This window comes from Sphaeramia orbicularis, chromosome 3 (genome assembly GCF_902148855.1).
Source record: "Sphaeramia orbicularis chromosome 3, fSphaOr1.1, whole genome shotgun sequence".
NCBI classification, from domain to species: Eukaryota; Metazoa; Chordata; class Actinopteri; order Kurtiformes; family Apogonidae; genus Sphaeramia; species Sphaeramia orbicularis.
Genome location: NC_043959.1, coordinates 54,568,632 through 54,595,920, shown reverse-complemented (window position 1 = coordinate 54,595,920; position 27,289 = coordinate 54,568,632). Strand labels below are relative to the sequence as shown.

General features: G+C 35.4%; 1 long non-coding RNA gene across 1 annotated transcript; it reads left to right on the top strand.

Moving 5' to 3' along the window:
* The first annotated feature begins 12,437 nt into the window (after window positions 1-12,437).
* LOC115416974 (uncharacterized) lies at window positions 12,438-27,136 on the top strand. Its single transcript, XR_003935069.1, has 3 exons — window positions 12,438-12,509; window positions 20,192-20,197; window positions 27,126-27,136. It is a non-coding gene; the product is annotated as an uncharacterized LOC115416974 (long non-coding RNA).
* The last annotated feature ends 153 nt before the right edge of the window (window positions 27,137-27,289 follow it).

The following is a 27,289-nucleotide window of genomic DNA, read 5'->3' as shown; positions in this document are numbered from 1 at the left end:
GACCAGGATGAGTAATCACAATAGTCAAATGAAAATAAAGACTAACTCTAGTAATCTAAAACTAATGTCATGAATTACATTACAAGCAACAAAAACAGGAAAAACAAATAAAAACTCGACTAATACCAAAATAAAACAACATACAGACGTGGGAAAAAATATTAGACCATCAAAAGTCATCAAAAACAATGGTTATGCTGTCAAATACTAACTCCTGTGTGTATCATGTGACTAAAACAGACAAAAGAAAACATGGAATGCCTAAAAGCACTGTTTTTATCAGTACAATGCCATAGATATTGATGGAAGAACTGAAGTGATTTTGGTTATTATCAAAAAAAACATGGCAAATGGAGAGATATCAGCTCTGGAATTAAACTCTTATGAGCTATTTTTGTTGTTATCATTATATTTGTCCAAACAAATGGACCTTTAGTTGTACCAGGCATTAAAATGAACAAGAAATTGAAGAAAACAAGGGTGGTCTAATAATTTTTTCCACAACTGTATGCACTCATGGAACTGAAACTGAAATTGAAAACGGAACCAAAATCATTAAGTGAAACTACAGTAGAAATCAGTTAACGACTGGTGAAAATTTTAGACGTGTACACTGTCCATTTTCTGCCTATTATCATCATTACCGTCCAGTCAGTTTTGTTTATCGGTTGCTTTGAGTTTCTCTTCTCATCCACTCAGCCTGAACTCCTTTGACTCACAGTGTTTGTGAAAAAAGCTGCTGATCTTTTATTTATATTCACTCAAGTTGTGATGTGTGCATTTGTAAATCTGTTTTATATGTCTTTGAATGCATTTTATTTGTACATGGATTGGAACACTTTTGTTTTGTTTTGTTTTTGTTTTAGATCATACCCCTCTGTTATCATTCTGCAACCATTTTATGTTCCTTTTCTTCCTTTTTGATCAAACCAAACCTATGGTCATTATGACTTAAAGCTAATGTCAAATTGTAAATCAAACTCTGAATTTGCCAGGGTGCCTCTGATCTGTTGGAAAGTACACTTAATGAATCTCTTTAACTGCAAAGGAATGAATAAATCAGTGATTTATACTGTACTGATGTATATCATGTAAATTTAATATTTTATCTGTGGAATCTTTCCCACTCAGGTTTTTGTGTTTTGTTGCCAGACCAACCTAATTACACACTTCACTAATGAAAATCCCATGTTTATCACATTACACCTCCACTATATAAGTTAGCAGGTAGGTAGGCAGTAACTCAGTGGTTCCCAACCTTTTTTGGCTCGTGACCCCATTTTAACATCATATTTCTGGTGACCCCAGACATTCAAAACATATAATTTTTTTTTGCTAAAATTAATTGTTTTTAATCATGTAATAGTTTGCCATACTATGTTGCAAATCAATATTAATTTTAGCTGACATTTAGTCTATATATTGTATATTATTATGGAAAGAGGCAGAAAAGCCAGGTATAGATTACTGCACAAAGTGAGAATTTTATTTTCCTTGGTCAGGATATGTACAGTCAGTCCAGCTTGTATTTACAAGGCTGACATTTAATACTGAACAAACAAGAACTCAAACTATGAATTATGAAAGAGCTGCAGCATCTGAAACCGACCACAATGAACATTTGAAAGATAAACAGAACCACAGTGCTTCAGTTTCAGCTTCACAATTTGTCATGTCTTTTATGGATTGTGATTGTCTCTCTCAACTCACCTATATTTTTTTATTAATAAGTTTTTGTTTTTATCATTTACTACAAATTTCAGGTGACCCCAAGGTTGAAAAACACTGCTGTCACTGCACACAGTAAGTGTCCGACTTTTACATTAGCGATGTTTAGCAGGTTCAGTAGGTCAAAAGTAGGGTTTTATTGTTGTTCCATTTAATAAGCAAGTAATTTCAAAATTAGAGAGTATGCTCCCTTCTCATGAGCAAATGCTAAATGCAGCTGTAAGTGTCACAAGGGCACAGTGAACACGAGTGCAGTGAGTGTTACATGGCTCTCATTACAAGGCAACATAATGTTTGACAACCTAATTTAATACTGCGCTAAAACAGATGTAAGAGGAAAAACTTAAGCAGACATCAGAGAAACAGCAGTAACTTACCTAAAGCAGAGCATGGAGCGCATCATATGTCAAAGTGTATTAATCATTTCCATTCATCCATTGCCAATATAAGCATATTCAGGGTCAGGATGGAGGCAGTAGGAGTTATTCCTGCATGTGTTCGGGCATTATTGATGTCAATAAAGGGAAGGAGGTGAGGTTTCTTTTAATAAAAGATAGTGTAGGTGGAACTCTATAGGGGGAGTTTTCTAATTTTAGCTGATAACATTTACCTAACTATATTTTCATGGATTTGTGTATAGATGGTTTATTTTAGAGTAAAACAACTTAGCTACTAGCCTAAATTACCTCAGTGTGTGGTACTGTGAATAGTTGGACCTTGTCATACTGTCATTTTCTTGGGGACCCCCAAGAAATGTTACCAATAGTCACAACAATCAGTCTGTTCCTAATCTAGCACCTGAATTACTTACCATTAGAGCTGCAGCTGTTGGTTATTTTTTGTAATGGCTTAATCTATCAATTATTTTCTTCAATTCGATTCAATTAAAAGAAAAAATTAAATATGAAAAAGAATGTCTGAAAATAGCAAACAACTTGTCTTTCATTCCAGAACCAGCTGAAATAAAAACCACAATTTTCTATCTGTAATCTATATAGAAATAACAACATTAACAGTTAAAAGTATATATAAAAATATCTTTAAACAAAAAGCCAAGTCAAATGAAGTCTTCAACAAATTTGTATGCAACTTACTAACAACTTAACATTTAACTGACACAACTTCGTAGTGATCCTGTGCGTCACAATAATCGTCCGTGTGAAACACAACAGCAGAACCAATGTTTAGCAACAGCAAAATTGAGGAAACAAAACTTCAATTTATATGGAAGCCGAGAACAGCCGTACATATTATTTACATATTACATATCACATACATTACATACATCCAAACATACATTACATATTATTTTATGGTCGTTATCTCATAACAACAATTTTTTTTTTGTCATGATAATGAATGAATTTATTGTGTTATTTCGTATTTGAGAACCATATACAGAAGTCAGATGTGAGCAGGTACCACATCCTCCACATTGCAGCCTTCAAAAGCTGCTGCTGACATGTGCAGTACAGAGCAGAAGACACATTCAAGAACTTACTGGTAAGTTACAGTAACTACGAGAAAACGATCTTTGTTATCTCGAGATAAGAATTAATTTATTTCCTTATCTTAAGAAAACAAACTTTATCTCAAGATAACAAATTAATTTATTTTTGTTATCATGAGAGAACAATCTTTGTGAGAAAAGTTCGTTGTCTTGAGAGAACAAGTTAATTAATGGCAATGGCTACTGCCACAGTACTGTGGCACAAAACATCAGTTTGTCTATTGCCCCAGAGCCAACCAAATGTTAGCATTTGTACTAGAGCCAATCATAGATACTGTTACATGAACTCATTATCCTCTTGTTGCCACAGTACTGTGGTGATATATGATGTGTACTTGAGTGCATTCTTTTGTTCATTTTGCTACCACAGTACTGTGGTAATTGATGGAAGAAACGACAAATTAGTGATAGTTTGTAGTATAGAATAGGAATTATTGTTCTAAATACTGTATATGTTGTTTTATGGTGTTCTTTGCTCTGGAGGCTGGAGAAGGTGGGCGGAGCTACATATTAGATGCAGCAGTGTGCTGTGTGACTTCAGTTCTGTGTCAGTTGAGTACTGTGGTCCTGTGGAATTCTGCACTCTGAACGTTGTCCCAGTGTCTACCCCCCCCCCCCCCCCCGATTTGTTTAGGGAAAAAAAAAAAAAAAGCTATTCCAACTGAGATGTGAACTCAAGCCTTCTGCATTGCAGTCCGAGACATTAACGAGTGATCTAAACATCAGCAGTGTTGCAGGTTGACCTATTCGCTCTCTGATTACCTTGGTACTTTTTCAGGATGTAAGTTACCAGTCTAGACATAATGAGGGCGCTGATTGACTCTGTGGTAATAGACAAACTGATATTTTGTGCCACAGTACTGTGTTAATGGCCATGTTGTTAATTAATATATTATCATGAGATAACGACCATAAAATATGTAAATCCACGGCCGTTGTAGTTGAATATTTTTAAAAATTGACAAATGGATGCATCATTTCAGCTCTCCTTTCCATCGTCATCCTTCTTTTCCTCTGGTGGCGCAGGCACACTCCCTTATTTGTCCTTACAAACCCTAAAAGAAAGTGAATTGTTGTACAAATACACCGCTTTAGACTGAGCTTTATATCTTCTTTTAGATAAAGATGAGCAGTAGATTGTGTACAGCTTCATTTGCTACCAGCTGTTGTTCCTAAAATGTAGCTATTAGTCAGATGGACTCAAGGGTAAATTATTCAGTAGGCATTTAGATTCTATCAAAGTAAATTTATTGTCCTTGTTGTTTGAGTGCTGTAGGGGATGATACTTGTGACTTGTGATGAGACCGTGACAGAATGTTCCCACTCAATATACCTGAGCCCTAATTGTGAGGGTTTTTTCGGGATTCTAATTGGTAACAAACAAAGAGAGAGAAAGGGGTTCTAATATGCAAATAATATTTAACTTTAATTCCAAATTCTATATTTATATCAATACCAAATTTCTTAATTTTCTCTTTGTTTCATTTTTCACCTGTTTGTGGTTTTTCTACTTGTCTTTTCTCAGCACTTTCTTATTACCTCCGCCAAGGAGGTTATGTTTTTGCAGGCATTGGTTTGTCTGTCTCTCTGTCTGTCTGTTTGTTTGTTTGTTTGTTTGTCTCTCTGTCCGTGTGCAAGATAACTCAAAAACTTATGGACGGATTTGGATGAAAATTTCAGAAAATGTTGATACTGGCACAAGGAAAAATGATTAAATTTTGGTGGTGACTGGGGAGGGACTGATCTGCCTTGGCTTGGCGGATCTCCGAGTGCTTCTAGTTTTATGTTGCTGCTCTTAACTGTGAAATTTCCCCACAGTGGGATAAATAAAGTCATATCCTATTATTTTATTTTATTTTATTTTAATAATATCTGAATGACTTAAATAGGATGACTGGTTCAGGAAAAGTCTTTGTGCAGCAGGGAGTGGGATAAGAGAACTGGGAAAATCAGGGCAGGAAACCAGACACACAGGGAAAAGAGTAGACTGATGTCTGGGAGGGACAAAAGTCGATCACCAGGGAATTGAAGCGACGGTGCAGACGGAGCAGGCAGGTGAGGGTTGGAAGGTGGGCAGCAGATGGGTATACCGAAGCAGACAAACAAGATCAGAAGACAAAGCACAAGACGTAGCTGTAGGTTACCAATGGCAACTGACAGAGGGTGAAGGTTGAAATCAGTGTTTCCCTTTTATTTTTTTTCATCTTAAGAGCCCAAAAGAAAAACGGTGCCTCTGTGGGACCAAGTCGTACAAAAAAATAACTAGATAGGTGAACTTTTCTGCCTTATCTATAACTGGGACAACTCTGTGAGTCTGAAATGTCAGAACATCAAATGTGGCCAAAAGGATAATGTCAGCAACACTGACAAGCAAAAGCAACATACAACTACAACTGAAATGAGTAAAAAAAAAAGCAATATACGCAAAAACATAAACGATTTCCCTTCCTGCTGTCAAAACATTGTCTCTTAAAAGTTTCCTCTTGGTACGGGAAAAAAAAAAAATCCTTTATTACTTTTTACTGGAAAAGTTTCATTTTTTAAATTTCATTGATGAACACTTCTCCACATTAAACCTAGTGGTGTCTCTGCATTGCATTTTGAGTGTTTTTTTGTTTGTTTGTTTGTTTGTTTTGTCTTTTAATCCATAAAGGCCCAAATATCACTGGTGACCAAAACCATTTCATGATGTAAAATGTTTAATAACTTTAAAACCACTAATCCTATCAATATGTTTAAGTAATCGGTGCAAAATGTAGTTTGTCATCTTTTTACGGTCATCAGATATGACCGATTTGGGCCTTCAGAGGCTCCGTAGTGAATGTGGAAACACTGTCATCTTCTACAACATTGATTCACCAGTAAAACCCATGGAGCTGGATCAATGACAGTAGGTGGAGACACTTGGTTTATGTTCAGTAAATGATATATTTCAGTGAAAAAGTCTGTTTTTGATATAAAAACCCTTAAATGTAATCTCATCATGATGATTAAAGTACATGATCAGTAAATTAAATATAGGAAAATACCAGATTTTCACTGAAAAAATGCAAAGTACAGAGGATAATATTATGATATATGGTGATAAATCACTTAAGAACGGTTTAATAGAGAGAAAAATTTTATTTGGGAACTGACACAAAAGTGCCACTGGGTCTTTATGGGTTAATTAGGAAAATCAATTGACATCATGGTGTTTTCATATATTTTAACACAACAATTTCCAGAAGATGCTGTAGACCTATACAACCAAATAGGCCAAAATTACCCATAAATCATTTCTTTTCCACAAAAACGTCCTCTGTCATGTATCATTGAGTTGATTAAATCTCAGTCAGATGCCAAATAAGCCAAACAGGTGTGTAGCTATCCCCACAACTTAATAAAGGAGAGGGCTCAGCTGGAAAACAGTAACCTGACTGTTGAACTGCTTGTTACCTCCACCAAGGAGGTTTGTTTTTGTCGGCGTTGGTTTGCCTGTCGGTCTGTCTGTTCGTCCGTGTGCAAATTTTGGTGGTGATCGGGGGTGGGGGGCCCCTGATCTGCCTCGGCGGAGGTCTGCGCTCTACGAGTGCTTTTCTAGAAAAGAGAGCGCAGACCTCCACCCAAGGCAGATCAGTGCCCCCCCGATCACCACCAAAATTTAATCATTTGTTCCTTGTGCCAGTATCAACATTTCCTGAAATTTTCATCCAAATCTGTCCATAAGTTTTTGAGTTATCTTGCACACGGACAGACAGACAGACAGACATCAGGGGGCACTGATTTGCCTTTTTTGCAAGAAATTACACTTTTTAGTTGTTTACTCGTGTGTCACACCCAGTGGGAGGGGCTTCTCATTTACATGATGGCAATTTTGGCTTTTTTCTGGTCGGTAGAACTGATGGTATGTTGTGGGTGCTTCAGATACCTATCCTAAAAACTATTTGGTTTGGTTTGACTGAGTTTATGAGTTGTGGAAGAACGCCGTTCAGTCCACCACTAATGTGAGTCTGTGAAAAGGATTTTATTACTTTTTTTGCCTTGTGTGTTGTCACGTTCTAAATATCATGGCACTGGACTTGAGAGAAATGGAATAAAAATCCTGTTTTTGACTAGCCATATAATTGAGGCAAGAAGAGCCCCGCTACAGTAACACAACACAATTTTGGCAAAAGTCAAAAACTAAGGAGTGTTAAGAACTAAGAATAGACTGTACCTTTTATTTGCACTGGGAATCGTGCAGCGTTTGCACCTACAATTTTCTCAGTGTTTCACACCTATTCACAAAGTTTTTTGTATATTATGTTACGTAATGCTGATACCAATACACCCATAAATGTTTCGTAAATGAGTGCAATTTGCCCCTGTTTCTGTGTTTCCAGTATTTCTCCACATTTTAGACAAGATCGGTCCATTATGAAAACAGAAAAAAAAAAAAAAAAACTTAGATTGGGTGTTTTTAATGAGCAGAGACACCCACTGCAAAAATCAAAATCTTACCAAATGTATTTTTTCTCATTTCTAGTCAAAATATCTCATCACACTTAAAATAAGAAGTAATCACCTTTAGAGTAACTTTTCAGTGAAATATAAGAACTGATTTTTAGACAATAAATCTTGAAAATGTTATTTCAAGAAATCTTACCAAGATAATTTTCACTTTTTCCATTGGCAGATTTTTTGCTTAATTTAATCTTTTTTTTTGTTTAATTCACTTCTTTTTTTTCCTTTTTTTTTTTTTTTTTTTGCTTAATTCAATTTTTTTTTTTTTGCTTGAATTAGGCACTGAAAAGTTACTCTTTAGGTGATTATGCCTTATTTTAAGTGTGATGAGATATTTGGACTGGAAATGAGGAAAAAATACACTTGGTAAGATTTTGATTTTTGCAGTGTGTCTCTGCTCATTAAAAACACCCAATCTAAGTTTTCTTTTTTTTTTTTTTTTCTGTTTTCATTTTGGACCAATTTTGTCTAAAATGTGGAGAAACATTTGAAACACAGAAACAAGGGCAAATTGCACTCATTTACAAAACATTTATGGGGGTATTGGCATCAGCATTACGTAACATAATATACAAAAAACTTTGAATAGGTGTGAAACACTGAGAAAATTGTAGGTGCAAACGCTGCACGATTCCCAGTGCAAATAACAGGTGCAATCTATTCTTAGTTCTTAACACTCCCTAGTTTTTGACTTTTGCCAAAATTGTGCTGTATTACTGTAGTGGGGCTCTTCCTGAAATGTTTATCAATTCAGGCAGGTCTGAAATGTGTTTGATTAATGTTTGAAGCTTAAAATGATGTTATGTGTCGTTAAACGTATAGCAGAAACATTAATAATGGAGTTTGACTGGATGTTTATCACAGTATCTCTGAACTCCAAAAGAGGTTGTGCACATTTACACCCTGCACAACAGCTGTAACTTTATTATCAGCAGATCAGATATTTCATTCTTTAAAGGAGTGATATTTTGCTTTTTTAAATGCAATTATACATTTTAAAACATTTCCCTGTGGTTTACATAAACTGTAAATGCTCTGCTTGGGTCTGAATTCTTCATTAATTCAACTCCACAGGTCCATCTTCAACCCTATTTCTGAGTAATGACACCAGAAAGGTCATTTTGAGCGCTGGCCCTTTAAATGCAAATGAGCCACTTCAGGCCCCGCCCCCTCCAGGTTGTTGGCTGTGCTGCTCTGTCCCATTCAACCAACAACTGAACATTTTAGGTAATCTGCTCGAAGTTTGGACATATTTTAGGTTTTTACTACAACCACTGCTGCTGGCAAACAATAATATTGTACTCGGAGAAATGTTTGTCGGAAGTCTTGACCTTATATGTGCGAATGTCATGACCTAACTACTTGTAGACATAACAAACTAAGCAGGAATTAAAACAGGTTGTAGAAATCCACTCGATTTTTACCAAAATGAATATAAAGATAGTTTTGCAGCACCTGGAGGGTTCAAATTCAAACTTTTTGAACTGTTAGGGTCCAAATACACAAATAAATGAACCAAAGAAAATAATAAAAGTGGGTTTAACAAAATATGACCCCTTTTAAGGCCTCATGATTTTAAAGATATATGAATATGTAATAAAGCAGTCTGATCCACTGCACATTTTATATTTAAGTAACTAAGAAATAATGCACATACCAACCTCATCAATCCAATGTCTGGCTGAAAATTATGTACATGATATGATTAAACATGAATTCAGTATCATTAAAGCCTCACATGCACAAAGATGGAGATACAGAGATGTACAGAGAGAGAGAGAGAGAGAGAGAGACAGGGAGTCAGAGGCGAGTTTGCACAGTTAAAACCGGGTTTAAACGGAGTATTTGCATAAACTGCATGTGACAATTTGCACTTGTCTTTTGTGAATTAGACTGTTTTGTCAACAAGGCATCAGTGCATAGAAAGGGTATGATTTAGCACCGAATGTATTAATATTCCCTCATTTACATCCACGCCAATGCAGTGATTTCCACACTTTGCATGTTTTGTGAATTACACATAATATTTTTGACTAGTTTGCACCAGTAAAAGCCGTGAAATCCCTTGTAGGTTGGTCTACAGGCTGGAGATGAGGTGGGTCAAGCAAACATAGAGCTAATGATAGCCACAGTTTCATGGTTTCTGGCAAGTGAGTGTAATTGGAGAAAGGGCTGGAGGTAGGAGGGAGTGGGGAGTGGGGAGCGGCCTGTGACAGAGGGGCATTAACCAGAAAGAATCAATACAGTGGTACCTTGTTACGTGAAAGACTGCAGATTTATGATTTTAAAGGTGTTATATCTACATGTCAAAGAAAAAAAAAATAGACATAAAGTCCACAAATGACAGGTCACAAAAGGACAACAGCAATATGTTCATTCAGTCTTGTTCATTCAGTAACAATTCGTTCTTATTACAGCATAAGTAAAGCTGGTGTTATTAGTGGGTGTAAGTCTTTCTTGGCTGCAAATCAACTCCATGGATTATTTAGCTTGTAAACTATAAATATAAAGCATACTAAAATCTCATTAACACTTTATGTACTGTATACCTGAATAAACTAGAATTGTTATTGTTTTTTATTGCATTATATTATCCCATAAAGACCCAGTGCTTTTTCTGTGGCAGTTCCAAAAGAAATTTTTCTCTCTATTTAACCTTTCTTGATTGGTTTCTCAGCATTTTTTATAATATTATCCTCTGTGTTTTTCAGTCTAAATCATGTATTTTCACATATTTAATTTAGTGAGGGTGTAGATGTTCATAAAAGCTCAGATTAAAGTTGTGTTTTATTATATCAGAAACAGAGAAAACTGAAGAAAATGTGACTTTTTTAACAAAATATATCATTAACTGAATATAAACCAAGCGTGTCCATCTACTGTCACTGATCCAAGTCCATGAGTTTTACTGGTGAATCAATGTTGTAGAAGATGACGGTGTTTCCACTAGGGCTGCAACTAACGATAACACTGGGTTTCAAAAAATGTTTTTTGCAAGTTGTCTAGGTTTTTTCAACTGAATTAGGACCATTTTGCACCGCTAAATCCAAAAAGGACATCTGTTTTTCTCAATCAGGTCAGGTTTTTTTGCTAATTTGATTTTGAAAAATTTGATCTTCTCACAAAATTGATGACATTTTTGTGACTTTATCAGTTGATTTTTTTTATGTAGTTCTCACCCAAAATAGGTTTTAAGAGAAAAAAGATTATTTTCTAACAGGATTCCTGTTAGGTACAATGGTGTATTCACCGCAGATGTAGCAGAATACGTCAGGCTTATTTTTTGCAAGATCTTCTAGTCGAAGCCATTTCATTCACCTGTAATATTAAAAAAAACATTAATCATAAATTGGCAAAAGTAGAATCTTCAGAAATTGTTTATTGCAAGAAATATGAAAGAATTTTGTATCATATGATGTGAAAATGCCCATAAATGTACGCAAAAATGTTAAAAAGCCAATATGTAGCATAGTTCAGAAAGTTATTTAGTTAAAATTATCCTAAATCAACTCAAAAAAATTAAACAATAAATTTGTTGTTGACCAGTGTAATTTTGATAACTGATTAATCTGTAGATTATTTTAATAAGTTATCGATTTATCGGATGAACACAAGACTCGATACTCAAAGATCGATATTTAACCCAAAGCAATATAGGCTGCAGACAAGTCACTGATGATTACATCCCCGCAATGGCTCAGGTATAGTTAGTGAGCACTAACCCGCTACCTAGACTTGTTATGGCTAGAGAGTAGCAAGATATAGTCTTCAACCAGCTCTGGTAGGTAACGTTAGTCTGGTGGTCTGATAAAAAGAGATGGATGAAAATGTTATAATTATGAAGATAGTGTCTACACTCTAAGAAATGGCTCATGGAGTTAGGAAGTTAAGCTTAAAATCAAGAGCTTTTTCTGCTTAAAAAATGTAGTTTCTTACATGTACGCTTTGTAATCAGTTGATAAGTTATTTTATAAAGTTGATCTAAATGAAAAATAAGGAAAACAGTCAACATAGTAACATATTGATTTTGAACAGACATTTCTGCCTTAACATAGAAGTATATTAAGCTAGTACAGCTTAAAAATCTTGTAAGCTTCCTCTAAAAGCTGAGGTCAAAGCTGACGTACCTGGACGTGTTTTGCTGACAGACCACGCCCACAAGAAATGGAGGGAAGCACAGAAAAAAAAAGGGAGAAACACGATTTTACACTGAACTTAACTAAACTTTAAGGATTGATAAGTATAATTTAGCTTTGTTTTATTCACAACAGCTAATAACTATCAACACAAATGACAAGAAATCATTTTCACACTACACTAAAGTCTTCTCCTCAGCTAGAGGTGGTAACATTTAAGCTAGGAATGGAAGACTTTTAGCTAGTTGATGTAGCAATTCAACCATAACATTAGTATTGATAGATTTTGTTTTGAAAGTCAAATGGTGTTATGGTTATTAATTGGCACTGAATTTCTGCAACAGTAGTTTTAATTATGCAAGGACTGGATAATACATGTTTTGTTACATAAATGGCATACTACATTTTGGGCAAACAGGGCTGCTGTAGCCACCATGAACATCGTGTAAACCTAGCTTTAAAAATCTGGCCCAGCATCCAAAGCCTCAGCCATGCTGTATGTTTTTCTCTGTCACACTACACAGCGTGTGGGCATGCCTCAGTACTAATGTACCGAAGACCCAATGAATTGACTGCTGAATTCGTTGCCAGCTCTTTTAGGAATCAATTTGGATCGATTTAATCAATTCGTTGTTGCAGCACTAGTTTCAGTATTCACTACAGAGCCTCTGTGTGTCCAAATAAGTCATATCTGATGAACATGAAAAGATGACAAACTGCATTTCACACCATTTTTTTTATGTATGTATGTATGTATGTATGTATGTATTTATTTTATTTATTTTGTTCATGGTTGTGCGTTTCATCAGTAAACATTCAATAACACTGGTCAACAACAAATTTATTGTTTAAGTTTTTTGAGCCGATAGGATAATTTTGGTGTGCTGAATCCAAAAATCACATTAATTTTGCTCAATCAGGTCAACTTTCTGAACTATGCTACATATTAGCTTTTTAACATTTTTGCTGACATTTATGGGCATTTTCACATCATATGATAAAAAATTCTTTCATATTTTTTGCAATAAACGAGTTCTGAAGATTCTACTTTTGGCAATTTATGATTAATGGTTTTTTTAATATTACAGGTGAATGAAATGGCTTCGACTAGAAGATCTTGCAAAAATAAGCCTGACGTATTCTGCTACATCTGCGGTGAATACATAATAAATAATATATACATCCTGTTAGAAAATGATTTTTTTTCTCTTAAAACCTATTTTGGGTGAGAACTATATAAAAAAATCAACTGATAAAGTCACAAAAATGTAATCAATTTTGTGAGAAGATCAAATTTTTCAAAATCAAATTACCAAAAAAAAACCTGACCTGATTGAGAAAAACAGATGTCTTTTTGGATGTAGCGGTGCAAAATGGTCCTAATTCAGTTGAAAAAACCTAGTCAACTTGCAAAAAACATTTTTTTGTAACCCAGTGTAATCATCAAGTGAACAAACATGTACACACCCATGCTCGAAAAGGAGCAGGATGAAGAAAATCTTATATTTCCTGCCCCCTTCTAAATAATAATAGCCTTAATGGTTAGCCATACACAACTAGCTATAAAATCAAACTGTATAAAGTCAGACAAACCAACTAAATACATCAAAATATAGTACAAAATGAATACAATACATACATGTATTGATAGGATTAATTGATCAACAAGTATTAAACAGTTTAGATTAGTTGATGGTTTTGGTCAGCTGTTCTGTCTTTATGGGTTAAAAGTAGAGTTAAAGCTTCACAGTTATATGCTCCATGTCCATCCATGTCTATTGAAGTGAATAATTTCAGTGAAGTCTGAACTTTGACCTTTGGATATATATCACTTCGTCATTCTCAAGTTATGGCTAAAGTTGAGGTTGCAGTGGTCTTAACCTTAAAGGTGCCCTGCCACACAAAACCGTTTATACTTATATTTTTATATGTTAGGTTCATAGGTGTTTGTTTTATGTAGTGAATGTGAAAATGAACCTCTACCTCCTCTGTCTGTTATTGCCATTGAAAAGAAATAAACGAAGAAATCAGGTCAATTCGAAAAGCTGGTCATGTGTGACGTGTTGATGCCTGAGCTCATTACTATTCATGAGCTCATCTGGGTGTGACCACGCCCACAGAATTCATCTAGCTCAATGACAGTTTTCATATACAGCAAACTGGGGTAACTTAAAGGGGGGGTGAACATGACAAATTCATGGGGCCCAGCGTTCTCATAGAGCAGTTGAGTGGGCCCAGTGGATACAGGTTAGAAGTAGGGATGGAACGATTACCAGTATAATGATAAACTGCGGTAAAATTCCCGACGGTTCGTATTACCGTTTAAATTCTAATTATCATGATAACCGTGTTTGAATACCGCACTTTGAAAGAGAAAGAAAGAGAGAGAGAGAAAAAGAGAGAGAGAGACCCTAAAACAACTCAAACTTGATATGGAAAATGGTCAAACAATGGCCATAAGGTGTCATCTTTAGTACACATTTGTATGTTTGATGTTTACATGTAAATATTTGAATGTTTCTACCAACAGAAAGCACATTGTGCCTATTATTTTATTTGATTTTTTTGTTAGTTTTTTTTTTTTTTTCAAAATACAACTTGGTTAAATTAATTCAGTGTGTGTATAACAAGGTTATTATCGTCAACGAAACCAAACAAAATTTAAAAAACTAGAATTGAAAAATCCTTTTCATTAACTGAAATAAATAAAAATTATAATTAAAAGAAAAAAATCGATAACTAACTGAAACTGTGTTGTGTGTTTACAAAACTAACTAAAACGGACAAAAATTACGCATAAAATTTCCTTCGTTTTTGTCTTTGTCGATGTCGGATTGATACGAAATCGATTTATTTCGCTCGAGCAATTTTAGTTAGCGGCACCATATGATATTTAATGGTCCGTCACTTTTGGTTTCCAGTCGTCTTCTGGTCCCCACTCTACCTGGAAACATGGAGACTAAAGTTGGGAGAAAGCAGCAAAGTCCTGTCTGGGATTTAGTTGAATACGACGGAGAAAAAAGGTACGACAAAACTAAAATTAATACTAAAACTAAAACTAAGCATTCAGAAAATAACGAAAACTAATAAAAACTAGTAAACCTGCTCTAAAAACTAATTCAAAGTAACTGAATTAGAGAAAAAAAAGTCAAAACAAAATAAAACTAAACTATAATGAAAAATCCAAAACTATTAGAACTTTGGTGTACAAGTACTTTTTGAACATTTTGAGCACATTTCAACAATACTGTGATAATAATGGTAACTGTGATAATTCTGGTCACAATAACCGTGATTTGAAATTTTCATATCGTTACATGCCTAGTTAGATGTCGTGAAAATTCCGCGTAAGATCCGCCATACAAGAGAGGCATGGGAAGCTGGGAGTCGGACATTCAAAGCATGTTAAGTTTCAGTTTCAGCCAGTTCCACTATTTATTGTGCAGTACTGAAAAGCCAGGCTCTCATTGGCTAGCTGTGAGCCAATCCGAGTCAAGCAGACTAGGATGTTGAATATTCATGAGAACTGGCACAAACTGAGGGGCCGTTTACACGGCGTAGGATTCAGTCGACTCCGGGAAGATTTCATGGCAGATTAGCCTTCTGTTAACATGGAAACGGTGCCTAGAGTGCCTGAATCCGGAAACTTTTGATACCAGGGTCCAGGGTGGAATGTTATCGATACGCTCCGCATTTCAGCTCCGTGTTAACACGAATCGGAGCATTCCGGGGTAAAATATGACGTCACCGCATGCGCGTGCAGCCAAGAACCGCCAGTTAACCCACTCCAGGCTAGTTGGTGGCGGTAATGCGCCTCCAAGCTGGTTTGCCAGCCTCTGACACAATAAAGCTGCAGAAAAAGAAGGAACAACCACAACAACAATGGCCGGTTTCAGAACAACATACGTGCTGCTAACTGTGCTCAGTTTGCTGTCGCTTCTCCACCAAAAGTTAGACTTACTGCGTCTACACTCTTACCAGCGGAGACGCATTTCTTATATTCGCCAATGCCTCTTCTTCTTCTTCTCATTTAAAGGGTGTCTAAACCGGAAATCGTTTGTGCACAGGCGCGTGTTTTACTGCCACTGTTTCACTACAGCTCTACATTGCCAGCTACTGGTCTGGCATGGCCACTACAGCGTATTCAGCCGTTCTCGCGGACTCATGTTAACGCAGATCGTTATCATAGCGGCTTCGTCTTAACGCGGAATGATTTTATAACGCAAAGGAGAAATCTTTGCAGAATTAGATCCTAGTGTTGCCGTGTAAACGTATCCTGAGCTGAGTCTTCCAACAGGCTTTCTATACAATGTTAGAATGGCTTGAAACTTGGTAACCAAGGCATTTTTTTTTCCACAAAAAATGTTACAGAGTCCATGGTAGAACTTTAGATATTACCACAAAAGTAATGAAATACGTGTGGCAGGGCACCTTTAATATAATCAGTTCATCCTGTGAAAGTTGCAAATTGGAAGAAATCCCCTCAACTCACAAGAATGGGACAAAAGGAAAACCTGACAACAAAATGCCTCTGGCCACGTCTGCTGCTGGCACACAGGCATAAAAAAGCAAAATGGCCACGTGTGAGTCAGAACAGCCTCAGGCACAAAAAAAAAAAAATTAAAAACAGAAAATGAGCAGAGGTAGTCAGTAGTAGATCCGCTCCCTATTCAACAAGTCATTAAATACTAAGTTCTGCAGTATAATTACTTGTGGAGGAATTCACGAGAGAGTCAATTTATCAAGATGGATGCTTTTTTTTTTGTTATTCTTCAGTGTTCCTTGAGATATATATTTTTTCAATTGTTCACAGAATAATTTTCAGTGCTGCCTTTTTTTGAAGTATTGAAGGTGACTCTGAGAATTGATGCATGAATGGGATCTTTGGAGGTAATAAACTGCAGTAGAATGGTACGTCCTTTCTTGTTTGAACCTGCGATTTCTGATGCTTTTGTTGCGAAACATCTAGGGAAAAGGCGAGAGACGAGATGTTGATTAGACTTAACACAGTGAATAATACCACTTAGCTGTCTCTTAATGACAAGTCATAAGGACTCGAGGGCCACTAGTACAGAAGGTTTCTTATTAGTATTGCATCCAGTTTGGAACGCTCATGATGAATTGAATTAGAACATCTAGTTTATCTTGTAATTAATGTTAATCATGTAGATGGATTATAATTTCAACAGATGCACTTTATCAAAGTGCTTATATTTTGATAATGTATGTCTGTGAATGCATCATATGTAACGTATTCGATGTAAATGCTGTATTTATCAGCCCACTGGACAGAAAGAGAAACATTTGTGTGTCATCCGTTAGCGTGATAAATCTCCCATCTGTGCATGTCTAAACACAAAAGAAAAGTGCATTAACATACATCAGCATACTGTAGTAATGTTTATTTAAGCGATGTTGCAGTTAATATTTAGTGCATCCTGTGGCAAAATGGAAAGTTAGCATGCAAACCCACAGTGCAGATAGTCAGAAAGGAGCCAGCAAGGCAATACATTTGGCAATATGTGTTTTTAATTTGTGATAGGTTTGATTATTTTTCATCAAGCCAAGAGTTTTACATAAAATAACGATTCAGCTCCCTCCCTGAGCACATTTATATGGTAGTATAAAGTGTGTGTGTACGTGAATGCATGAATACAAATAGCATTTTATAGCTTATTCATATTCATACACACTACCTGATACCACAATGTAACTTTATGTGATTACTTTAGTTGCCATACAACTGCATCATGCCATATTCCATGCATTTTCAATACACCTGTCAATCTAAAGGTTCATCGTCAAATCTGAATCTAAATCCAAACCATGCATGAAGTCATGTGTCGGCTCGTTTTGCGCTCTTACACTACAGGCAGTAATGTAGGGCTTGTGATTTTTTTGTCTTCCAAATAAGTTCTTCCTATGGCTTCGTCAAAACAATTAGATCCAACTTTGTGCCAGATGTCTACGGTTGATTTTTGTGATGTGGGCTTAGCTATTATATTATGAATCTCTCTTTAAACATGAGCCCTGCAGGCTTTCAAAAAACTAAACACTTGGAAGTCATTGTTGCTTTGTTTAAAATTAAGCATCTACTGTAATCAAAGCTCTTTTTTTACAGGTGTGCAGATCAAAAAATAGATAAGTGTCTTTGTAAAAGTGTTGAAAAAAAAATATCTAAGCAGTATTTCTGTTCGTTCAGCATTTGATCATGTGTGGACGAGAACTACAATTACTGTGTGAAAAAATGCCTCGGGGGCAACCAAGTGGAAGGTTGACTTATTGGCTCCTGACTTTGCAGACGTGTGCACGGCAACATGAAAACAGAATGATGGAACACCAAGTAGTGTAACTGGATCCATGCCAATACTTTAACAAATAAAATTTCATGTAAACAGTATTTTGTTGCAGAGTAGGTGGTTTGGTGTTGGAACGACTTGATCATCATGCAAGACTGATGTCATTTTACAAAGGTTATAAGCTTCATTTGGAATGTCATTCAGTATCTGTGATAAATGTCACTCCAGGCCCTTCACTCACTATGCAGTGACAGCATTTTATCCCATAGTGCCGAGCGGCTCACTGGAGTCATCTACAGTATAGTCTCCTCACACAAAAAAACTTCAATAAAAGGTTGTCTCTTAGTATTTACATTATTTATCCATGGGCTGTCACCTCTGAGGTCCAGATTGTTTTTCAGGGCCTCAGGCCAGGACCCAAGAATTTCATTCATTTCAGCTCAAGGTGCCGTGGTGATAAGGTTCCAGTATACCATCTATATCAGAGGATGTCAATGTTTCATACCCAATATAAATGGGCTGCATCACTTATTTTCTAACTCCTCATCAGTTCATTCTCCCCAAGCGTATGCTTTGTTTTTTCACATGTAATAATAATAATATGTTTATGTTTATGTTTACGCATTTGGCAGACGCTTTTTTCCAAAGCGACTTACAGGGGAAAACCAATTAAATCACTCAATCAATCAAATTTTATTTATATAGCGCCAGATCACAAAAAAGTTATCTCTTGACATTTTATATATAGAGTTGGTCAAAACCAGACTCTAAGTCAATTCTACAGAAACCCAACAGAATCCTCCAGGAGCAAACACTTGTGACTGGTGACAGTGGCGAGGAAAAACTTCCCTTTAACAGGCAGAAACCTCGAGCAGACCCAGACTCCTGGAGGATAATAATAATAATAATAATAATACATCGGTTTTATATAACGCTTTTCTAAGTACTCGAAGATGCTTTACAATAAACAGCCAAGGTACAAACATACATCAAACGAGTAAAGGTAAACAGATACAGAGTTAATACTATGTGGTAATCAAAGAACAAATACAGAGACAAATACGGAAAAAAAAAGAAAAAAAACACACAAGAGAAGGTAGATGAGAGTGGATGAGGTGGAACAGGCAGTCAGTTTTCAAATGATGATCTGAAGAGGTGGGATTTGAGTTGGCTTATTAATGTTTTTTCTTTTTTTAGCTTACCGGCCGACAGGCTGTAAGCTATTGTCGTCATGCAGCGTCCGTTGGCGTCGTCATCGTCTGTCGTCCGTTACAAAAATTTCAATCATCATCTTCTCCAAAACTACAATTCCGATTGACTTCAAACTTGGTATACAGCTTCTTTATGATGATGTCAACAAAAGTTAGTGAAATTATTTGGATCTGGATCTGATTCTGGATTTGGTGCGACTTTGAAAAATGTCCCTATTATAAGAGATAGGAAGTGGATCAATGCAATAACTCAGTAAATATAAATAATATCAAGTGTAAATTTCTACAGTCCAGCCCTGATGGGGAGATGACCAAACATAATGTCCACATGCTGACCAGGATCTTCTTCTGGATCGAGGAACTTACAGAAAATTTAACATGGGTTCTTATGGGGAAAAAATTCCAATCGTCTTTTTCTTCCAAACTAAAGTTCCGATTGACTTCAAACTTGGTATACAGCTTCTTTATGATGATGTCAACACAAGGTATTGAAATGATTTCCATCCGGATCTCATTCTGGATTTGGTGCCACTTTGAAAAATTTTCCCATTATAAGAGATAGGAAGTGGATTGATCCAATAAATCAGTATCAATGATATCAAGTTGGAATTTGAATTTTTTTTTTACAGATTTGAACGGAATATGACCAAAACATGGGCTATTTCTGTAATATAATAAATACACATAACTGGGTGATAATAAATGGTATCTGGATACATTTCCCAAAGCTTTTAATTTGGCCGGTAAGCTACAGGGCCATTGGTCCTATTTTTATGAATATTGATCAGATGTAGGCTACATGATAACTCTCAATGCATGCAGACGCTTGTATTTTTGTCAGTGTAGAATATAAACAGGATATTAAATAGATCAATTAACTCTCATGAGCATGTATGATATGTAATGTAAAATGTGATAAAGCAGGATAACATGGAGAGAGAAATTGCCCTGAAAATGAGCAATGAGCTGACTTGAGAATCACAAAATAGTATGCTTAAAAAAAAGGTGTAATATCATTTAACAGTGTGTAGTATCACATTTAAAGTCATAGTTGTGATTACAGAGAAGAAAGGGAAAAATAAGCCATTTAGGCTATTAGCTATAAGCTAATTCTGCATGAACCTAAAATACAAGGGAAACACAAGAAGATCGAGCAGCGTTGCATCACAGGAGCATGGAGGTTGACAAGAAGATGACGTGTGATAATGGCCAAAGGAAAGGTTACATATTATATTGAAAATATACTGTAATGTGATTGGTGATGGACAATTGGCAAAAGACTGTTGGGGAATAGCTGAGGCTAGAGGATTGGAAAACTACTGAGATGATGAAGGTCAAGACACATGACAGGGATAATGATAATAATTATAAGGTTGTACAGGTGAAAGTGACACTTCAGTCAGTCATAAAGCCGTGTGGACAGGTGAGTTCAGATGGAGTGACTGCAAATGTGACACCAAATATCACCAATAATATTAAATATACAGAGAAATGACATTTGTTTAGATCACAGGTGTCAAACATGCGGCCCGGGGGCCAAATCTGGCCCGCCAAAGGTTCCATCCCAGCCCGCGGGTTGAAAGTGCAAAAATTAACCTGAACAGTCCAGGTTGTCTTAATCGTTTTGGTTCAGGTTCCACATAAAGACCAATGTGATCTACAGTAAAAATAACAACACAATAACCCATAAATAATGACAACTACAAATTATCTTTGTGAAAAATTATGTGGAAAAAATTGAAGTGAGAAAAATAACATTACACTGTGAAAATATTTACATTTAGAAAACTATTCTTTCACAATAAAATGCAAATAAATACATAAATAAAAACAAAAATGAACAAGCCGAAATGTGCAATTTGAACAATATTCTGCCTGTTTCTAAATGTTTTGTGCATTTATGGATCCACTGTGATCTGTAGTTGTGTTAATAATAAGAGAAGTAACATTGTAGAAATTGCTCCAATTTTAGATCCAAAATCCAAAATTTTAACAATATTCTGCCTGTTACCAAATGTTTATGTAACATTGTGTGTAATGTACATGTATAAATGATAAGTTGAGGCCTAATATTGTTAAAATTGCACAATTTTTTCAAATGAAATTTCTGTTTTTTCAGGTTATTCACATCTTTTTTGTAAAATGTAAATATTTTTATAATTTAATTGTGGTTTTTTTCTACTCAAACAAAAAGAAAAACTTGGATTTGTCATTATTTATAGGTTATTAAGTCATTATTGTACTGGTCTGGCCCACTTGAGATCAAATTGGGCTAAATATGGCCCCTGAACCAAAATGAGTTTGACACCCCTGGTTTAGATTAAGCACAAAAACAACTAAACAGAAGTTAAGGAAAATATCACTGAATTGAAATAAGATAATCCTTATGATTACTGTAATAAACACATGATTAAAAAGCAGTAACAAATCCCCTTAGTTTGAAATGTGACATAAACAGCAGTTTTATGTGTAAGTTCACAGTATCTAAGATGGACTGAACATCTGACGTTAAGTGATTGTATTTCTAAGCCAGGGGTGTCAAACTCATTTTAGCTCAGGGGCCATATTCAGCTAAATTTGATCTGAAGTGGGCCAGACCAGAGACATAATAACATAGTAACCTATAAATAATGACAACTCCAAATTGTTGTCTTTGCTTTAGTGTAAAAATCCCCCCATTAAATTATGAAAATACTTACTTTTATAAACAATAAAAAAAATAAAAAATAAAAAAAAACCTGAACCTGAAACCTTTTTTGGCTTAAATCAAGATTTTTTTTTTGCTAAATTTGAGATTTTTTTGGCTTAATTGAAGATTTTTTACTCAATTGAAGATTTTTTTGACCTAATTCAAGATTTTTTTACTTAATTGAAGTTTTTTATTTTAGGCTTAATTCAAGATTTTTTGTTACTTAATTGAATATTTTTTTTATGGCTGAATTCAAGATTTTTTTTTTGTGCTAAATTTGAGATTTTTTGGCTTAATTCAAGATTTTTACTTAATTAAAGATTTTTTTGACTACTTCAAGATTTTTTTTGACTTAATTGAAGATTTTTTTTGGCTTAATTCAAGATTTTTTTTTTTTTTTTTTTTACTTAATTGAAGTTTTTTTTTTTTTTAGGCTTAATTCAAGATTTTTTTTTACTTAACTGAAGTTTTTTTTTTTTTAGGCTTAATTGAAGATTTTTTTTTACTTAATTGAAGATTTTTTATGCCTTAATTGAAGATTTTTTTAAACTTAATTGAAGATTTTTTTTTGGCTTAATTGAAGATTTTTTTTTTACTTAATTGAAGATTTGTTTTTTGGGCTTAATTGAAGATTTTTTTCCTTCATTCAAGCTACTTTTTTTTGTTTTTGCTTAATTCAGTTCCGGACTGTGGAATTTTTGCACTTGGCAAAAACATCCCAGGGGCCGAACTGGACCCTTTGGCGGGCCGCATTTGGCCCCCGGGCCGCATGTTTGACACCCCTGTTCTAAGCTAACAGCATCTACTTTTGCACTAGTAGAGCAAAAGGAAAACCATCTGTAGGTACATTTTCATGCACATATTTAATGAATATTATGAAATTTTGATCTGTGAAAGCAGCAAATTTTGAAAAAAAACAAAAAACAAAACTTACCAGGTTTTCCAAAAAGGTTTTTCTACTCATTTGAGGTGTTTTTATTATTTTTTGCCAAAGAAGAAATGTGGTTGGAGGAAATGGAAAACACCTTTTTCAAATAAATTCTGACATAGTGAATATTTAACTTTTTATTGGACACTCACAGAAATACTCTGAAATTCAAAATGTCAACCTTAGTGTGTTATTGGAGGACATTTCAATGCTTTTACTTTTGTGAAATTAAAAAAAAAAAAATTATATTGTCATGTAGAAAATCAAGGTCGATGATGTTACCATATTTGGTTTCGTACTGTAAGTGGCAAAAAACCCTACTCCAAGACGTATATATAAAAAATACAAGAAAAACAGCTGTAAGGTGAAGAAGGGAACATGTATTTTAGAACATTAGACCAACATAAGTGCTGATCCAGACACCTGTCCACATCCACATTATCCCTTTGAACATCATTCCTTACATTAGTACCATTACTTCATGGTACCTAACAAAACAGATACACTCACTGTTCCTGCAGAGGTGGACCTTACAGACCCTGCAGACCACAATGGACCTGAGATTGTTGACTCACTGTAACTATCGCTGTCACTGTGTCGTAGTATGTGCGGAAATGACCAAAAATAGTCACTTGCCAGATAAAAGGATTATTCTCGTTTCATCCATGAAAAAAACACTGCAGCCATTTCAGATGCAAAAAAACAACAGAATGTCCTACTGCTTTTACTGAGTTATTTACTGTAGATCCATGTTGCACATCGCCTAAAGGCACCACCCACCAGCAACAACACGCAGCCTAGATTATTTCCTCCAAGTCAGTTTCCATTTGTGTTTTTGCAACTTTACAAAAAAATTGCTTCGAATTCACTTGACATTTAATAGAAACACGACCATTAAAGACCTCGAGAGACAACTCGAAAGATTTCAGCAGAAAATACCACATGTAATCTCAACAAAGAAGCTATTATTGTGTAAATTATTATTGGTTTAAGCAACTTTCATGCATGACGTGTTAGTGTGTCATATGTTAATGGTGTGTCACATCCACCACTGACAGGCAAAGTGGTATTAATGTTGGTTACGTCATTACAGTGGGACCTGTCAGTGAGTGGGATATATTCGACAGCAAGTCAACATTTAACCCTAGATGTTGATGTGGTAGAAACAGCAAAAATGGACAAGAGTATGGACAAGGGAGAAACTGAAATGGAGCTCTTGTTGTGAATTCCCGGTCTAAAGTGGTCAGCATCTACCAAAAGTGGTTTAAAGAACATTCATATCTCAACCAATCGAGTAGGGCTGCTCGATTATAGAAAAAAAAAAAATCACGATTATTTTAGCAATAACTGAAATCACGATTATTAAAAATGATTATTTTTTAACCTTAAAGTTGTTTATTTTTTTCTTGCAAAACAATGTAAAATATACTCTTTAAACATAAATAAAGCTTTTAACCACTAAAACAAAGTATGTTCACTTTTGTACGAAACAAAAAAATCTTTGAATGCAAATAAGTGTACTGTAAATTCAAGTATGTTTCCTTTTGTAAATAAATAGTGCACTGGAATTAAACTGCTATAGGCTTGCCATAGAACTGTAGCAAAAAAAAAAAAAAAAAAAAAAAAAAAGCTCACGTAAAGTGCAAATTATAAATTTAAGTATGTTCAATGTAGTATGAAACATAGTAAATTCAGTGGCGTGCTGTGAGGTTTCAGTTCAGGCCTTCTGTATACATCAGCCATCTAGAAAACGTACGTTAGGGTTATAGAGGTTAGGGTTAGGTTAATACGGGAGTTGCAGCGTAAAGAGATTCGGAAACTGAAGATTGCATTGCGGACGAAGTTGTTTTTATGCGTTTTCGTTTTTCATAAGATTATGATAACGGTGGCGGTGGTTAAACTTTAGATGGTTAAAAAGGTTTGTTGTGTTAGCAGACACAACTACGAAACACTTTTTGCACGTGATGTGTTTTTGCCCTTCGTCTTCTTCATCAAACCCAAAGTGATTCCATACATTTGAATTGGACTTGCCTTTTTTGTTTACCAAGCACTTCTGCTGTGATTCTCCTGCTATTTTTCCAGACCGCTAGGTACAACTTTCCTCTTGGGGTGGACCTGTCGGCTAGCAGGCAGCTGGAGCTTAGAGGGGGGCGGGGCAGAGCAGCTCATGGGAGCTTGCGTGCGCGTGAATTAAAACAACTCAAAATTAATAATCGTTTTTTCTCGATTACATAATTTTTGTAATCGTTGCGTCTAATAATCGAAATCGTAATTGAATTTCGATTAATTGCACAGCCCTACAATCGAGTATCTATAGGAGTCTAACATTATTACTACCTGTTTCATATTGTGTAGTTTCCCCCTTTTTCCACTAAAACAGACCCTGACCAGAGGCTCTGAAGGTCTGCTGTGGTATCTGGACCAACACATTATTAGCAGATCCCTGATGTCCTGGAAGTAAAGAGGTGGACCCGTATGGATCAGGTATATTTGTCCAACACTTCCCACAGATGATCAACTGTCCTTCAGGATGTCCTTCTTTAGTCCGTTTTTGGTCTGAACTACCCACTGTAGACCAGGAAGGACCAACAAGACCTGCAGTTGTGGAGATGCTCTGACCCAGTCATTAATGATGTGATGTTCACAAACGAATCGAATCTTTTGAACGGCTCTTTGAAATGAATGATGGGAACCGAGTCTTTGTAGAATTCAAAACTATTCAAATAACGTATAAAGCAAGGAATAACTTACTGCCAGGTAATATTCAAGAAATGTTTTGTGAAAGAGAGGGAGGCGATGATTTAAGGGGAAAGTTAAAATTTAAGATTCACAAAGTACGCACTTCGTTAAAAAGTTTCTGTATCACCATCTGTGGAGTAAAATTGTGGAACAAATTGTGTGTGGAGATAAAACAAATATCAAACATAATTCAGTTTAAAAAAAGATATAAAAAAAAATTATTCTTGAGAGGTACAGTATTTAAGAATGACAATGAGGCCTGTCTGTTCATGGATGATGTTGTATTGATAAATCTGCTGTAATTATTGAAGATAATGGTGTAATTGTTGAGTCTGTTTGTATGACTGTACTGCCATGATCATGTTGTTGGGTGTAATTCAGTTACTGCATTATGTATTTGTTGTGGTTTGATGTTAAAATTAGAAAAATAGTATTGTTTGACTCTTGTATCAAGTTAGTGATAAAGGTGTAAAAGCACTGAGGGGTAGGATTAAATAAGTTTATACTTCTTCCTACTCCTTTTCGACCATGCAAAATTCAGATTTCTATGTGCGTCTATGTCCTATTTTCAGGATCTGGCAGTGGTTTTGCTTTACTATATGTTTTATAGTCAACACAGGGTGGAATAACAGGAAAAGACAAAGAGAGCATTTTAAGTTTGACAGGTTTTTACTACATACGGCACTCAGAATATATATCAGTAAGAGATTTAGGATGTTGAACCTGAACTGTGAACTGGAACACATTGAACAACAAGTATTTGAATTTTGGCCCAGTAGTTTTTGTTTTAGGGCTGTTTTTTTCTAAATCAGTCCAGCTGCTGCTTTTTGGCACCTGGTTGAACTCCAAAAAGCAGTTGAACAGTCAAAACATGATAAAAACAGTTAAAAAAAAAAAAAAAAAAGAAAACGTAAATCACCACAGTAAAAACAAAAAACAACAAGGAAAACGATGCAAAAACAGCCCAAGCCATCTGTTATTATAGCAAGTCAGAACATGCTCAGATGTCTATGGAAAGCATAAGGTCTGTTCTATCAGCATGCTTCGATATTTTTCTTTTTGAGCAAACGGTTGAATATTTATGAATATTTAAAATAAATCATACATTCAGGATGCTTACCACAGACACGTTAGGGGTTAAAGTGTAAATTATTCAATTCAATGGTTGGCCATCTCTGGCATCACGTCATTACAAATGTCACTTGAAGCTATTTTATCATAAAGAAAGAAAATAACACAAAAGCCATAAATACATAAATGTAATGTCAATGAAACTTTAATACATTGCGTCACGATTCCTGCCTAGATTTTACTTTGTTATAATCCCACGCACCTTCACAACATCTTCAAAGAGAAATATGTGGTGTGAGCGTCTCCGTCTTGTCATTAAAATAAAACAGTGTGACAAGTTTGGTTGAGGCTGTTACACCTCGTTAAACAGAAGTGCGTAACAGTGAGTCACAAATAAACACATCATTAACGCATTATTATCAGGAAGAGGGGATCTTAGAAGGACAGGTGTGTTGGTTTTCAGTCTCACAAGCCTACTATCTGTTACAATATG